The sequence below is a fragment of the Trichosurus vulpecula genome, chromosome 1, assembly GCF_011100635.1.
Source record: "Trichosurus vulpecula isolate mTriVul1 chromosome 1, mTriVul1.pri, whole genome shotgun sequence".
Taxonomy (NCBI): domain Eukaryota; kingdom Metazoa; phylum Chordata; class Mammalia; order Diprotodontia; family Phalangeridae; genus Trichosurus; species Trichosurus vulpecula.
In genome coordinates, this window is record NC_050573.1 from 100,439,008 (window position 1) to 100,456,611 (window position 17,604).

The 17,604-nt window shown below is 39.8% G+C and overlaps 1 protein-coding gene across 1 annotated transcript in view; it reads left to right on the top strand.

Annotated features, from left to right (window-relative positions):
- The window catches only part of ZFAT (zinc finger and AT-hook domain containing), a 304,336-nt gene that overhangs the window by 211,672 nt on the left and 75,060 nt on the right, over nt 1–17,604 (top strand). The window lies entirely within an intron of this gene.

A 17,604-nucleotide genomic window follows, 5' to 3' on the forward strand; every position in this document is an offset into this window, starting at 1 on the left:
TCTTTGGAAGAGTGTTGGTGATGAGACTCTGAGTAGCTGAAGCTGCATTGAAAACCCAGATTCTGGTTGCAGAGATCCTGTCACCAACAGGAAAGATACCCCTTGTCAATCTTTTCTGGTCTTTGAACACAAAAGGGGCATTTTTTGAGTAGAGCAAAAGCAGTTTGGATGCTTTGGATATTATTGGGGTTCAAACAGCCTGAAAGGATTGTCAATATATAGGAAAAAATCAGGGATAATTTCAGAAAAAGGCAGTAATATTAAAGGTGTGATTTTGGCTGGGACTTGAAGAGAGCCAAGGAAGCTGGGGGGCAAAGATGAGAAGGGAGAGCGTTCCAGGAATAAGAACTAGACCAAGAAAATGACTGGGGCTGAGAGGCGGAGTGTCTTGTTCAAGGAACAGCAAAGAAGTTAGTGTGACTGGATTGAAGATTATGTGGGAGGAGAGAGGACAGGATATAAGGTATAAGAAGAATGAAGGGGAGGCACTCAGTTATGAAGAGCTGTGAAAGCCAGAGGATTTTTGATTTGCTCCTGGGAGTGATAGAAAACTTATGCAGAAATATAAATTTTAAAAGGGTCAGATAAAAGAAAAAAGAAAATTTTTGCATCCTGGAGCTAATAGGGAGCCACTAGTGTTTATCAGACCTTTGCTTTAGGAAAATCACTTTGGTGGCTAAATGAAGTATGGATTGGAATGGAGAGAGACTTGTGGGAGGTAGACCCACTCACAGACTTTTGTAGTAGTTCAGGTGTGAGTAAATGGGGCAAGTGGGAAGATAATGAGTTCAATTTTAGATGTGTTGAGTTTGGGATGTCTGCACAAAATTCAGTTCCAGATACCTAATAGGAAATTTGAGATGCAAGACTGGAGGTCAGGAGGTTAGGACTGGATAAGTAGATTTGAGAATCATCAGCAGAAAGGTGATCATTGAATCCATGGTAGTGGATGAGATCATCAAGTTAAATAGTATAGAAAGAGAAGAGAAGAAGACTCAGGACTGAGCCTCTTGGGATGTCCACTGTTGTTGGGCATGACCTGAATGAAAATCCAGGAGACTTAGAAGATCATTCAGATAGGTAGGAAGGGAACTGGGAGAGAATAGTGTCCTGAAAACCTACAAAGAAGAGAGTATCAAGGAGAAGTGGGTGATTGACACTATCAATGACTGCAGAAAGGTCAAGAAGGATGAGGATTTTGAAAAACAGCTCAATTTCAACATATCTCAAATAGAACTCATCATATCTCCCACCCCAAACGCTACCTTCTTATGAGCTTCCCTTTTAATATCAAGAGTATCCTTCTAGTCACTTAGGTTTGAAAACTTAATATCTGTTATCCTCAGGTTTTCGTGACTTTTCTCTGCTTCTCTTCTAATCTGTCTGAACAGGTCTTCTCAATACGTTTTGATGGATCTTTATTTATACATATAAGCTAACTGTGAATGTCCCCCAATGCTCTTTTCTGGGTCCTCTTCTTTTTTCTTTCTATAATTCATCACTTGGTGATCTCATGAGTTCCCAAGAGTTCAAATATCATCTCTATTCAGATAATTCCCTGATCTGTTTATCAAGCCCTAACCTCTCTCCTGAGCTCAGTTGCATATCACCAATTTCCTATTGCACATCTTGAACCCATCATGTCCAAAACAGAAATCATTAGCTTTCTCATAAAAACCTCCTCCCTCTTCTGAACTTACCTGTTACTATCCAGGGCACCATCATCTTCCCAGTCATTCAGGTTTGCAGACTTCTTATCTTTCCTTTTTCCTCTCCCCCTACATATCTAATAGGTTGCCAAAATCACCCAATTGTTTTTCTTTGCAACATCTCTGACATATATTCCTCTCCGTTCACCTAGCCATCACCCTAATCCAGCCTCATGTCAGCTCTTGCCTAGATTATCTCAGTAGCCTTTCAGGTAGTTTCCCTGCTCTTGATCTCTCCAAACTCTAATCTATCCTTCAAAGTGACTTTTTCAAGTATAGCCCTGACCATGTCTGGTCCAACTCAGTAAACTCTAGTGGTTCCCTATTACCTCCAAGATCAAATCTGCACACCTCTTTTTGACACATGAAGCTATTTTTAACTGGATCCCTTCTTACCTTTCCATTCTTCTTACATTTTGCTCTCCTTTATACACTCTACGGTGAGCCACTATGGACTCCTTACTCAAACTTCCTCACACATGGTCCTCATCTCCTATCTCCTTGCCTCTGTGCTGGCTCTTCCCAATAGTCTCGCTCCTACCCTTTGCTTCTTAGAATCCCTGACTTCCTTTAAGACTCAGCTCCAGAGTCACCTACTCTGAGAAGTCTTACCAAGTGCTCCCAACCCACTGCTAGTTCCCCCCACCCCACCCCACCCCCATCCCTGAGGTTATCATCCTTACATTCTGTATTTATCTTGTGTGTCCTGATGTATGTTTTCTTCTTTATTACAATGGGAAGGGGCTGGGCTTTTTCTTTTTCTTTTTGGCCTTTATCTGTATTTCCTGTACTTAACACAGTGCCTGGCACATGTTGAGGGCTTAATAAATGCTTTCTTGCTTGTGACAGAAAATTTACATAGAGATTTCACAGATGATTTTACTCTATGCCTATGAACATTCAGTAAATACATTACTTATTGAATAAATGATTAAATCTGAGAGGACATTAAGAAGGATACTTAAGTTTTAGTTTGCTGTTAATCATCTTCAATTAAGTGAGTCTAAAATATGTTTTGTTTATTATTTTTTACAGGTACTGTAACATTATTTAATATTATTACATCTTGTCATTTGTCAACTGTATCCCTTGACATTGATGCTTTTTTTTCCCTTCCAGAGATACAAAAATAGTTTGACTCATTCTAAATTTAATTCAGCAGGCTTTTATTAAGTACCAGCTGAGTGCAAGGAATGGTGCTGGGAATATAAAATCAGAAATGACTTCGCTTTGCCAGGGGTCTGGACATGGATACATTGGGAGTCAGGGAGGGGGTGGACAGGATTCCAGAGGCAGCTTAAAGTACCAGTAACATGAATTTCATCAAGTCTCCTCACTGCTGTCAGAGCAGCATATTGTAGGGGAAATAACAACTCTGGAATTAGAATCAGCACTTTGGTTTCAGTCCTGACCTTGCCACCTGAGTGACCTCCAGCAAGGCACTCCCAACTTTGGTTTACCCATCTTTAAAGTGAGACAGTTGGATTCATTTTACTTGGGGGTTTCTTCCAGTTCCAGATAATAGGAATTAGGGAGCTTTCCCTTGAGCCTGGTAGAATCGGTTAAGCATTTAGAATTAGCTTCTCTTGTTTCCTGATGCTGAGCTTTTGGGGAAGGGGAGAAACCAATTTCAGATGTCCTGCTAGGCTACTCTTCTGTTTCTTTCAGTCAGTCAGTCAGTAAGCATTTGTTAAGAACATACTATGTGCCAGACTATGTGCTAAGTGCTGGGGATGCAAAACAAAAGTAAAAAAAAAAAGCAATCCCTGCCTTTGAGGAGCTAACAATTTAATGTTGGAGACAACATGCAGGCTTCTATGTACAAACAGATTATATACAGAATAAATAAGAAATAACAGAGAGAAGGCGCTAGAATTTAGAGAAAAGTTGCTTGTAGAAGATGGTACTTTAGCTGAGACTTGAAAGAAATCAGGGAAGTTGAGAGGCAGAGATGAGGAGGGAGCTCATTCCAGGCATGGAGGATAGCAAGAGAAAATGCCCAGAGCCAAGAGAATGGAGTGTCTTGTTCGTAGAATAACCAGGAGACCAGTGTCACTGAATCAAAGAGTACATGGGGGTGGTGAGGTGGTATAAAGTGTAAGACTGAAATGTAGTGACAGGATTAGGTTTTGAAGGGCTTTGAATACCAAATAGGTAATTTTGTTTTTGATCTTAGCGGTGATTGTGAGCCACTGGAATTTATTGAGTATGGAGGTAATATGGTTGAAGAGAGCTTTAGGAAAATCACTGAACAAAATAAGGACTAGAGTGGAGGATGACTTGTGGCAGGCCATCCAACCAGCAGACTATTGCTGTGGTTCAGTCATGAGGAGAGGAAGGCCTTCAGCAAGGTAGTGGCTGTATCAGAGGAGAGAAGTAAGCATATTTAAAAGGTGCTGTAAAGGACATCCTTAACAGATTAGATATGGGAGATGGGGGAGGAGGGATAGTGAAGAGTTGAGGATGAGCCCTTATTTGAGAGAATGGTGGACTGGGTGGATGGTGTTGCCCTTGACAGAAATAGGGAAGTGTGGAAGGGGAGAGGGTTTAGGGGGAAAGATAATGAGTTCAATTTTTGACATGTTGAGTTTAAAAAGTCTTCTGGATCTCCTGTTTATAGGTCATCAGAGAAGTTCGGACTGGGTAGGTAGATTTGAGAATTATCATGTTTCTTCACAAATAATATTCTCTTGGATCAAAAGAGGGCCCCAGTAAATGTCCATGTAAGAGAGGATATAGTCTTAAGCTGAATAGGGAAGGGAGAGTGTTGAGAAGGGATGTAGGTCTTAAAATTATTTTCAGCACAGCCCTGCCTTTAGCATAGTGCTTTGGAGACTTGTATTAACGTGATGATACTACTTAGTTAATTTTATTGAAGCTCTTTGCATTTTTCAAAGAACTTTCAAAGTCATTATCTTCTTTGTTTTTACAACCCAATAGCTTGCATAAGACAAGTATCTTATCCTTATTTTACAGATGAGGGTTGTTGTTTTTTCTCCTTTGTTCTTGAAGAGGACTAATGATATCAGGAAGGTGATGTCTTAACTTGCAAGTGAATTGGATTTAAGTGAGACAGAGCTGTGCAAAATCATTAGCCTCACTTTCTCCTTCAGTCATCGGAATCCAGTGGCAGCCCAAAGGTCAGGACAATTAGCAGTGGTCCCCACAGATGAAGAAATTGGACCATGGAAGTGTTAACCCCAATCAATATAGGTAGTAGACTAGATACCAGATCCCCTGACTCGTACTCTCTGTGTGTTCCTGTACATTGTGTTACCATACTTAGGGTATCAAGACTCTTCATCCATGGAACATGAAAGCAGCACATGTTTCCAGTACATCTTCAGAAAGGCACCATTTTTCTTCCCTTCTAATTCTACCTAGAGCCAACCTATAAAGGGAGAGGTAACCTAGCTTTTTAGACTGGTGTTTCTTAACTGGCAGTCATATTGTAGAGCTGATGACGATGTTAGGAGGGAGAACAGTGGAACCCAAGCGAGATCTCTGTGTGGCAAAGCAGTGGATGGGAATCTGGCTAACTGTGGAGTCTACCCTGTGGATCTCAGTGTACCTGCATGTCCTGTGGGAGCCCCGTACAATAGGCTTCTAACAAGCTGTTAGACATCATAAGGCCCAGCAAACACTTGTCAGTGATAATGTCACAAGATCAGCAACAGCTGTGACCTTCACAGTACTTCCTCCCCTGCTCCCCAAGGGGCCCTTTCCTGTTCTTTTAGGTGTTTCTGTACCAGAAGTCATGGGATTCTTTTAATCCAGGACCTTAAGATCCTGATGAAATGTTCCTGTTGTTTGACATAGAGCGGAGTGACTGTATCAGAATGATATTGTTCCGCATGCAAGTTATGTGAACCTCAAGCTAATATAGGTCACCTTCCATTACTGTAACAGGAAATAGCCTTACAGCAGAAATTGTTCTATGACATATTTCTACACCCCAGCCATTGGCCCTCTTATTTTGAATCATGCCCAAATTATCTTGTATTGAACAATCTCTTTGAGTTGGTAGTCTCAGAGTAAGTGACCTTCACTGTGTTCACACCCCAGATTCACTTGCATAACATACAGACGTGCTGTTAGCCTGACTTTTTATTACGATAATATATTGGAATCGAATTGCTGAACCGTGAAACTGAGGTTACAGAAAACTTATTTATGGTATGGGAATGCACCCCCATATCATTGACTCTACTGTGTCCTCCTTGGCTGTTAATGTTTTGTGTCCTTTGGAAGGGAAGATTGTCATGTTACAAAGAGGAAAGTCTCTCTATCTGGCCTACCAACAGTTTGATGTATTCATGGGTACTATGAGGCCATACTTTGTTGCACAAACAAAACTCTCTATTGCCTTCTGAGTCTTTCCTGTGGAGCTATGCTAGCAAGGCAGTCTGTTCCACCTTCACTCCTTTCAAGGGCATTATTCAGCTACAGGGATTTTTTTTTTAGTTGTTGTTCATGCTTATTGTAATTGAAATTGCTTCCTAACACTATATCCTTGTACATTAGTTTTCTAAATTGTTTGCAAACACCACCAGAACTCAAACTCAGGCATTTTGTTTTGGCATACATGAGTTTCTGTGTAGCATGGGCAACCCCTCTCCGAATCACAGAATATAAAAGCCAGCGTGGGCCTTGGGGACAAGGAGAGAAGCGACTCATTCAAGGTCACTCAGCTTATAAGTAGCCAAGTCAGAACTTAGTCTCAATTTTTGTAATGGGACATTGGACAAGGGAAAGATTAGAACAAACACTACTGTTCGTAAAATTCTAATTTTCAAAGACTTAATATTCATAGCATTTTTCCCCCCCAGCTAAACTCACCACATTCATAGTTCTTAAATGCTGGGCCTGGCCAGTTCCTGATGAAATGTTGGTTGTAATTTTGATCTTAATTTCACTGGAATAGCTGAGAAAGTTCCTGCCAAGGACATCCCTTACACACTTCTCTTGTTAGGGAGATGAAGAGGTTGTACATGTTTAATCTCCTATGACTGGTGACTGACTGATTCATCCCTAAACGTATCCTGGCGTTCAAGTTCCATGGTCTTGTACCTCTCTACCTTTCTAGCCTTGTTCCTTTCATACACACGATTGTTCACCCAAATTGGAGCAGTATCTCCTGTACTAATCTTACACATTTATATTCTGTTGTTGTTCAGTGGTGTCCCACTCTTTGTGACCCCATTTGGGTTGCAAAGATACTGGAGTGGTTTGCAGTTTCCTTCTCCAGCTCATTTCTACAGATGAGGAAACTGAGGCAAACAGAGTTAAGTGGCTTGCCCAGGTTCACACAGCTAGTAAATGTCTGAGGTTGGATTTGAACTCATGAAGATGAGTCTTCCTGACCCTGACTCCTGACCTAGCTCTCTATCCACTGTGCCTCTTAGCTGTCCCTTCATATTCTGTACTGATCATCTTATAAGAAGAATCATATTTATAGCATTCCAAGCCCATGTTGTCCCACGTTTGCATCACTGATAGTGTGTTAGCTGTCTAGTAATCATGTTTTAAAGTAGAGTTTTCTGTGTATTTGGTGATATGTGTCCTTCCCCCATTTTCTTTATAAAGAACCCCAAATCTCCTTATTTTCTAATTATGAAGTGCATACATAAGTCTCAGCCATTCACATAAAAGAGAACCAGGGAATTCAGAATCAGAAGCAAAAAAACAAAAACAAAGACAAAAATTTCACTCTCATGCTTTTGTTGTTGATCTCTGAATCAGGTTATTATTAAAATGGCTTCTGTTTACTAAGTGGGGACTCAAAGATACCCGGAAGTAGCTTTACTAATTAAGTCAGCTGACATTTAGGAAGCATCCTGGTATGGTAGAAAGAACACTGGAAATGACATTCTGATACTCGTTGTCTCTGACCTGGGGCAACTTATTCACTTCTGGGAACCTCAGTTTCCTTATCTGTGAAGGGAAAATATACCTGTGTTACTTACTTGTAAAGATTGTTTTATACCTTTGTTAGCCCCAAAAGTGTGGATTATTTTCAGTGCTGGTGCATTATAGGTCACAGTGGCACTGGAGCAGAAAAGAGTTGGTCTTGGAGACATGGCTTTCACTCTAGCCCCTTCAGCACTTACTATTGATATGATAATTGGCATTCTGTTTAACCTCTCTGGGTCTCAGTTTGGCTGCTAGTAAGCTGCCAGGTGGCACAGGTAGAGTGCTGAGCCTGGAGCCAAGAAGACTCAAGTTCAGATTTAGCCTCAAAACCTAACCATGTAACCCTTCACTTAATTTCTCTCTCAGCTCAGTTTCTTCATCTGTAAAGTGGGGATAATAATGGCACGTACTTCTCGGAGTTGTTATGTGGATCAAATGAAACAATATTTGTAAAGCTTTTTGCAAACTTTAAAGTGCTGTATTGTTTCAACAATTCGGGTAGCAGCTGCTGTGGGGGTGAAAAACCAACACAAGCCCAACAACAAGAATGCTGCCAGCGCCGGTTCTTTTGATCTGCTTTAGTAAGGAAAGCAACATTGAGGGGTTAACGCTCTTACTTTAATCCAACATATATCACCTAGTTCAGGAGGAAAAGCCAGTAACCTGAACTTCAGAGCAAATACAAACAAGTTACAAAAACACATAATATAAACAGACCAGATCACAATTCATAGCTACCCAGAAACCACTAACATCTGGGTTGACAAGCCAGGAGGCTCTTAGAGTGGCTGCCCAGAGTCCCACACCAATACCCCTTCAGGAGTGACAGCCTCAAGCAAACAACTCTGTTCTCTCTTTTTATACAGTCTTTGGACGTCATCAAAAGTCATCCAAGGGACCTGAACTTAGGCGCATAATATTGCCTCTGGTCTTAGCAACTCCCTTGGGGCCCTGAGGGCTTCATGCCCACCTAGGCTTAGCACCTAGTAGTTAGGAGTTTGGGCCTGTGGCTTTGCACCTAGTACGGCTCAATCAGAGACAATTAATTTAGCAATCTAAAACAGTAAAAAAGTCCCAACTTTATTAATGTTACATGTATACAAAAGCTAGCTATTATAGCATTTTGAAATTTGAAGTCAAGAAGACCAGGGTTCAAATCTTGCTTCTTACACATACTGGGAATGTGATTCTGGACAAGTCACTTCACTGTCACCTGTTTCTGCTCCTTTGTATTGACTATCCACCATGTGTGCCCCAACCTTGTAGAATCCCTCCCTCCCTTCAAGGCTCAGCCCAAGTGCTACCTTCTGCTTATAACCTTTCTGCATCCTCGCAGACTTCAAGGGCCCTCTTACAAAGTGACTATTTATCTCTATTGCATTTACTTTGTATTTCTCCTGCATCTATGTGTGTATGTCATATGTGGATAAGTATACATATTCATTCCCTAAATACTTACATAAGAATTGACTCCCCTGTAAGTATTGACTCTCGTATTAGGATCTCCAGAGAAGGTTTCTGTATTATCCTTGGTGTTAGTTGAACTTTAGAGATACCAGCAGTATTGAAGAAAATCCTGCTTATGGACACAATGAATGTATGTGTCAAGTAATTCTTTCTTCATTATGGCTATGTGTATGAAGCTTGGCACATTCTCAGGCCCACATGCACGATGTTCTGCCAAGTTTTTTTTTTAATTGTTTGGTTTTAATCCTTTCTTTGAATCATGGACTCTAAGGCTTGGAAGAGATCTCAGAGATCCAACCTCTTACCAAATCATGAATCACATTAACAGCATCCCTGAACAGTGATCATCAAACTTCTGTGTAACAATCTCTGCTAACAGGAAACTCACGGCCCTTTCAGGTAGTGCATTTAATTTTTGCACAGCTAAATTGAAAAAAAAAATGATTGATAGATTGAAAATTGTTTTATTGACACAGTTCAGTTTTGAAGTGTAGAGATTTTATTTTTATCATTTTGGCTTTTCCAGTTGTATTAGGAGGGCAGAGTTTATAATCTCAAAGAGGATCATAAACACGTCTGAAAGGTTCGGAACCGCCGGATATAAGAAACTCTCAAAGTAGAAGGCAGAAGAATCAAAACATATATTTAGGCTCCACAGTAACCAACCCATGAACCAGCAACCCCATTTTGATATATTGATCAAAAGCTTCCAGGCCCAATAAGTACGCCTTGAAAGAGTAACCAGGAGGCTACAGAGAAGCATGATTGCGTAAAGCAAAATCATGCTTCCCCCTCTATGGTAAAAAGATTACCCACTGGCCTGAAGTCTTTGTTCAACTTCCTCCCGTAGGTCAGCTCTGCTACTGGCAGCTCCTGCTTCGGCTGTGGCTATAGCAATAGCAGCCTCTGGCTCCAACGGGAGCTGCTTTTAACCATCCAGCTTCTGCGGGGGTGTAAGGTACGCCGGGGAAAGCACAGGTTCTTTCAATCTGCTTAAGCAAGGTGAAGGGGTTGACCAGGAAAGCACAGGTTCTTTCCATCAGCTTAAGCAAGGGAAGCAAGGTGAAGGGGCCGACAAGCTTGCTCCAGTCCAACATACAAACAGCATTCAGTTCAGGGGAAAAAACCAAACTAGTCAAGGGCACTTGTTGACTAAGTGCTAAGGAGCCCATTTTTGGTTGCCACTACACTCCACCCCTTGTTATAGGATACATAATCTAATCAGCCATGTATCCTAGAACATACATTGTGATCCAATTACAAAGGAAACTAAAACATATCATTCATAATAAAGCAAAACATATCATTTGGTGATATTCCTAAATATTGGTTTATGATTCAAATGTGGTCCACCCCTAGGTCCCAGCAAGATAATCTCTTCAATCAATCATCCCAAAAATAATTATTAGTAATTCAAATGTCCACCCCTAGATCCTTGTATCCATTACATAGGATCAATAATATCATAATAATAAAACAACATAGCAAAGATAACACAAAATAAGTAAACATAGAACACTATCATCATTCCCACCCCCCTTGAACGATTGGGGCTCAAAATCTTGGGGTGAGGGGTGAAGGTCTCATTTTCTATAGCTTCTTCTTGCTGAAATTGGATGTAGAGATGGCCCTGTCCCCAAAAAGTCCCATTCCAGAGGTCAGTTCTTTAACAAGCTGGCAGGAATTCCAAGAATGCTATGTGCTTAGGCAGTCACCAGAAAGTGCAGGGTGCTTAAGCCTAAAGGAAACAAAACTAGCAACAACGTTAGCCAAAACAAAGGACAAAAAGAGTAGACAAGTATGGACTATTATTCTTCAAATAAAATCACCTCAAGTTTGGTTGAGATTTCAGTTATGCAAAGATCCAACATCAGAGCCAAACTCAGGTGGGAAATGTTTCTTTTCAAAAGGAACATAATGAGGAAGCCAAGAGGATCCCACCCTAGATAGAGACTAAGATTGTCCTCTCAGCCTTTCCCCAGATGTACAAGGAAACACAATGGGAAAATTAAACTAAGAGGATCCCATCCTAGGTAGAGACTAGGATTGTCCTCCCAGCCTTTCCCCAGATGTACAAGTTTTCATCTGTTAATCACACAAGGTCACCTTCACTCTGAGTGGCTTGTGGGCTTGCAGGAGCAGTTCTTATTTCCCTATTTCTCCTGTTATCAAGTCCTTTATCTCTATACATTCTATATAATTCATTGGTTGGAATGCCATCTATCATTTCAAAACCTATCCCTGCTCTCAATAGAGCAGTAAACATTTCTTTCCTTGTTACTCTCCTTTGGCGCCAAGTTTGCTGGTTATTCACCCTTCTCTCTCGAGGAGATCTATCCCTTCCCCAGTCACCTAAGTCATGTAGCTGTAAAATCTTATTTATCACTGTTGTAAGACGGCTCCCTACTTCTCCAAGTAATAAATTCAAAATTAGTTGTTTATAAGCAGGGGGAGCTGTCCTAATTATTAAATTCCTATGAGGCAGTCCCATTGGATCATTGTAATATTTGTCTGCGGTTCCTATCATAATGGCAGTCTTCATCACCTCCTCCTTTAGTCTCATGATACAATCTCTAAGTGAATACCAGGGTCTGTGCTCAGTAGGCCACATAGAATCAGTAGCATATCTCTTATTGCATCCCACAGCGGCTAATGCCAACAGACTAGTCCTGCTATCACCATCTCCTTGCTGATGATGTTCCCTAAAAGCTTGTTGAACTAGAGGATCATGGCTGATACCTATGAATCTCATACAGTCTGTCCTATCTACTGATATTCCACTGGCACCTTGATCACTGAGTCTTACCATCCAAGATATCAATGGTTCTCCTATTCTTTGGCTGAATCTACTCAAAATATCTGTGACCTCTTGTGGTGAGAAATCTCCCTGAATTTCCCTTGTAAATGAATCTTCACCTCGGGTTTCTGTCTTCCTCCTTTGTATGGGTCGAGCCCTTGTCTGATCATTTAACCATCTCCTATTCTCTGTGTGAGGCACATCCTGAACCCCAGTAGTGTTTTGTGCCTCAGCCCCTAACATTGTCTCATTTTCCCCCCACTCACTTCCTCTGCCACCATGGCTAGGACGAAGCAGGCAGTCAGGCTCTTTCTGGGCTGGGTTGAAATGCACTCTGGGCTTTTTTGGTCTCCTGTTGCTCTTAGCCACATTAATAGAAAAGTTCTCATTTGAGTCAGTTTGGTCTCCTGCTATCTGAGATTCCCCTTCTTCCTGTGGGGTAGGAGTGCCCCCATGTCTTTCACTTAATCTCAATCTTTCGTATACTAGCCGGTAGGCTGATAACACTATCCAGCTTTGCCTAGATAGTGATGCCCCTGACTGAATCCCAACTTCTCGTAAACACTTTTCCAAATCCCTAGGATCTCCTCTCCGTAGCCTTGGTTCCCAGTTTTCACAGGGTCCAGCTTTTTTAGCCAATTCTTTTGCTAGGGAGGAATAAAATGGATCCTCCCATCCTGGGATATTCATCTCTTCCTCTGGAATTGTTCTGCTTCTAAATAGAGATCTTATACCTAGCGATCCCATCCTCGTCGCCAAATGTATTAGGAGGGCAGAGTTTATAATCTCAAAGAGGATCATAAACACGTCTGAAAGGTTCGGAACCGCCGGATATAAGAAACTCTCAAAGTAGAAGGCAGAAGAATCAAAACATATATTTAGGCTCCACAGTAACCAACCCATGAACCAGCAACCCCATTTTGATATATTGATCAAAAGCTTCCAGGCCCAATAAGTACGCCTTGAAAGAGTAACCAGGAGGCTACAGAGAAGCATGATTGCGTAAAGCAAAATCATGCTTCCCCCTCTATGGTAAAAAGATTACCCACTGGCCTGAAGTCTTTGTTCAACTTCCTCCCGTAGGTCAGCTCTGCTACTGGCAGCTCCTGCTTCGGCTGTGGCTATAGCAATAGCAGCCTCTGGCTCCAACGGGAGCTGCTTTTAACCATCCAGCTTCTGCGGGGGTGTAAGGTACGCCGGGGAAAGCACAGGTTCTTTCAATCTGCTTAAGCAAGGTGAAGGGGTTGACCAGGAAAGCACAGGTTCTTTCCATCAGCTTAAGCAAGGGAAGCAAGGTGAAGGGGCCGACAAGCTTGCTCCAGTCCAACATACAAACAGCATTCAGTTCAGGGGAAAAAACCAAACTAGTCAAGGGCACTTGTTGACTAAGTGCTAAGGAGCCCATTTTTGGTTGCCACTACACCAGTCAATCTCACAACTTTGTAAAATACATCCTAGTAAGTAAAATTTCTTGTCCAAATCGATATACAAATCAATTTTAATATTCAGGCAGCAAGACTCTGGCTTTAAAAGTTGTATTTCTTTTGGCTGCAATTTAGTTGTAATGTTGACACAGACATAATTCATATGATGTTTATGTCTGTACTGACTCCTGGAGTTTTCCATTTAATAGACTTAGGTAAGTATAACTTGTATTCATTGAATCTCAAAATATATCCTTAATCTTCTCTTTTTCTCTTCTATATTTACTCCCCCCCCAAAAAAAAACCAAAAAGGAAAATCAGAAATAAAATGAGAAGGCTTGTGTGGCATAGCTCCATTTTGCCTTTTGTGTTTTTTCACAGTGAAGGCCATCACAGGCTTGTTGGGTACTTAGGGAGGTAGTGCATTTGCCATACTGGAGGTTATTTTATTGAAATAAAGCACATATTATGGAGGTGATTAATGCTTTATATAGAGTTAGCACTAGGTAAACTTAAAGTCTCCTGTATCTCAGAAATATTAGGATATTACCTTCAACAACCTTTTCTAACCAAACATTTTGGCCTTTCCTCTTCTTAATTGCTAGTGTTATCTTACGAATTAAGTCTATAGACAACACAGTCAATTTAGATATAAGATGTTGTTACTGAAGAATTTTTGGTTTGTAAAATTGTTATATATATATCTGATAACAACAATATCCCCTATTGACCCAGGGTTATACAGCTAATTGGTGTCAGAAGAACTCGGGTGTCCTTACTTCCTGTCTGGTACTCTTCCTATTACTTTGCTGTTATTTAACTTTTTAAATTTAAACCTCTTCCAACTCCAACAAACTGAAAAAGAAGGAAAACCAAGGCTTTGCAGCATTTAGGTGTAATTAAACAAAACAAATTCCCATGTCTGCCTTGTCTACCTGTCTCATGCTGCATTTTGAGTCCATCAGCTCTCCGCCAGGAAGTGGGTAATCATGTTTCCTCTTCGGTCTTCTGAAATTGTGGTTGGTCATCATATTGATCAGGATATTGGAACTGTTCAAAGTTGTTTGTCTTCACAATGTTGTTACTGTATAAATTGTTCTGATTCTGCTCACTTCAGTTTGCATCAATTCATAAAAGTCTTGCTAAGTTTCTCTGAAAGTGTCTCCTTTTGTTATTTCTTATGTTATAATGGTATTCCATTATATTCATATGCCTTGATTTACTCAACCATTCTCCCATTGATGGACCCAGTCTTAATTTCTAGCTCTTTGCCACTACAAAAAAGAGCTGCTATAAATGTTTTTCTTTATGTGCATCCTTTTTCTCTTTCTTTTATTTCTTTGGGCTATCGCCCTAGTAGTGGTATTGATGGGTCAAAGATTTATGCAAAGTTTAGTGACTTTTGGACTTAGTTCTAAGGTTCCTATTTCCCCAGAGCCCTCCAACATTTATCATTTTTCTTTTTTTTTTGTTACATTTGCCAGTCTGATGGCTATGAGGTAGAATCTCAGACTTTTAAAAAAATTTGTTGAGTACTTAGGTTTCTTTCCTTTGAGTTCTACCTGTTTATATCTTTTGACCATTTATTAATTGAGGAACGGCTCCTATTCTTATAAATTTGAGTCAGTTCATTGTATATTTTTGAAGTGATACATTTATGAGAGGAACTTGTAGCGAAGATTATCCTATCTCCCCAGGCAACTGTTATTTAGCTGCACTTTGGGTTTTTTGTATGAAAACTTTTTAATTTTCATAAGAGAAAGAGAGAAGGTGATAGAAGGAAGGGCAGTTTGGAGGAGACAGTAGTCAGAAGCAAAACACTTTTGAGCAGGATCAAGGTAAAAGGAGAGAGAGAATAAAATAAATGGTGGTAGATAGGATGGAGGGAAATATAGGCAAGAGTAACCGTGAAAAAAAATTTTGAAGCAAGTTTCTCTGATAAAGGCCTCATTTCTCAAACATGTAGAGAACTGAGTCAAGTTTATAAAAATAAGAGCTATTCCCCAGTTGATAAATGATCAAAGCATGTATCAGTTTTCAGTGAAGTGATCAAGGCTGTCTATAGCCAGATGAAAAAATCATCTAACTCACTGTTGATTGGAGAAATGCAAATTAAAACAATTCTGAGGTACTACGTTATACCTGTTAGGTTGGCTAATAGGACAGAAAAGGTAAATGACAAATGTTAGAGGGGATGTGGGAAAAATGAGACATTAATGCACTGTTGGTAGTTGTGAACTGATTCAGCTATCTATAGAACAATTTGGAACTATGCTCAAAGGGTTATAAAGCCATGCATACCCTTTGAATTGGCAATACCACTACTAGGTCTGTGTTCCAAAAGAGATAAAAAAAAACCCAAAAAGAAAAAGGGCAATTATGTACAAAAATATAGCAGCTCATTTCTGGGGGCAAAGAATAGAAATTGAGGGGATGCCCATCAGTTGGGGAATGGCTAAACAAGTTATGGTATGTGGTTACGATGTAATACCATTATACTGTAAGAAATGATGAGCAGGAAGCTCCCAGAAAAACCTGGAAAGACTTACACGAACTGATGCAAAGTGAGATATATGATGTACAAAGTAATGGCAATGTGGTAAGATGATCAGCTGCGAATGACTTAGCTATTCTAAGCAATACAATGATCCAAGACAACTCTGAAGGACTTATGATGAAAATGCTATCTGTCCCCAGAGACAGAACTGATAGTGTCAAAATACAGATTGAAGCAAACTTTTGAAATAAATGAATAAATTAAAAAAAACTTTTAAATTTTCTGTAATTGAATTTTATGCAATTATCCATTTTATTTTCTCCGACCATCTATATTCCTTTTTTGGTCATGAACCCTTTTCCTGTCCATAAATCATAAGCGTAATTTCTTCCTTGCCCTGTAAACTGTTTATGAAATGACCTTTTTGTTTCTGAGCTGTGTATCCATTTAGAACTAGTGTTGTATCTGGTATGAGGTGTTAGTCTAAATCCCATTTGTCAGACTGCTTTCTAATTTTTTTAGAGTTTTTGTTAGATAAGGAGTCCTTATATTTATTCAACCAGTCTTCAGTTGATGAGCACTCCCTTAGTTTTGAGTTCTTTGCCACTACAAAAAGAGCTGCTATAAACATTTTTCCAGTAGGTAGGGCATATTGAACACCATGTTAATAGGTTCATTTCTTTCTGTATGACGTGTAATTAATCTGTTCCACTGATCAACCTCTCTTTCACTCTCTCTCCCTCTCACTAGTGGCAAATCATTTTTTATCAATATTGTTTTGTAATATAGTTTTGAGATCTGTTACCTTTCTGTTACATCATACTGGGATGGAATGTTGTGTAATGGCACAATAGTTTTCAATATGTGCAATTTTTTTTTCTTCTTAAAAATTTTTGCTCCTGAGTAGAGAACTAATTATTTTCCCCAATATTTTCTTTAAAAAGGCCAACCACATATTGATACTTTCAGCTTTCCTCCAAAATTACTACTGTGTAAGGAAGTTTAATTTCAATTCATCAGACTCTTATTAAACTCTTATCATGTGCAAGGTCCTATAGGGATGCCAAGGTAAAGAACAACAAAGTATTTGCTCTTAGGGAGCTTACAGTCTGGTAGGGGCTGACCAAGAGTTAGTTATGATATCACCTAAGTTTATTATTATACAAAGTAGAGTTGTGATGAGGAGCTGGGGTAGAAGGGTGGCGCAAATGATAGATTGAGATAATATTTAGACAGTTTGAGGAAGCAGAGCTTAGTTTGAGCTGGCAGAGCACAGGGGGCTTCACACGGGGGCACCTGAGCTGAACCTTAAAGTAAGAGATGGCTTTCAAAAAGCAGGGATTTGGAGAGAGTTGATTCAGCATAGGGAATGGCTTTTGTGAATGTGAATGCACATAGAGTAGATAGAGCAGGGCAAGGTTAGGGAAGGAGTAGAAAGCCAAAAATTATCAAAGGTTTAATTTTTCTAGGGAATATGTTTTAATAGAAAATACTATTAGAATGTAGAGTTTGTTCATTGTTTGTTCATTGTTCAACAGAAAAAAAAACTAGAAGTGCCTCTTTGTTTTCTTTTTCTACGGAATATGTTTTAATGGAAAAGGCTGTTAGAATGTAGAGTCATTTGTTCATTGTTCAACAGAAAAAAAAAACTAGAAGTGTCTTTTTGTTTTCTTTTTCTAAGGAATATATTTTAATGGAAAATGCTTGTTAGAGTGTAGCGTCATTTGTTCATTGTTCAACAGAAAAAAGAGTAGAAGTGACTTTTGTTGTTTTTAGATTTTAGAGAGAGCCATTGGT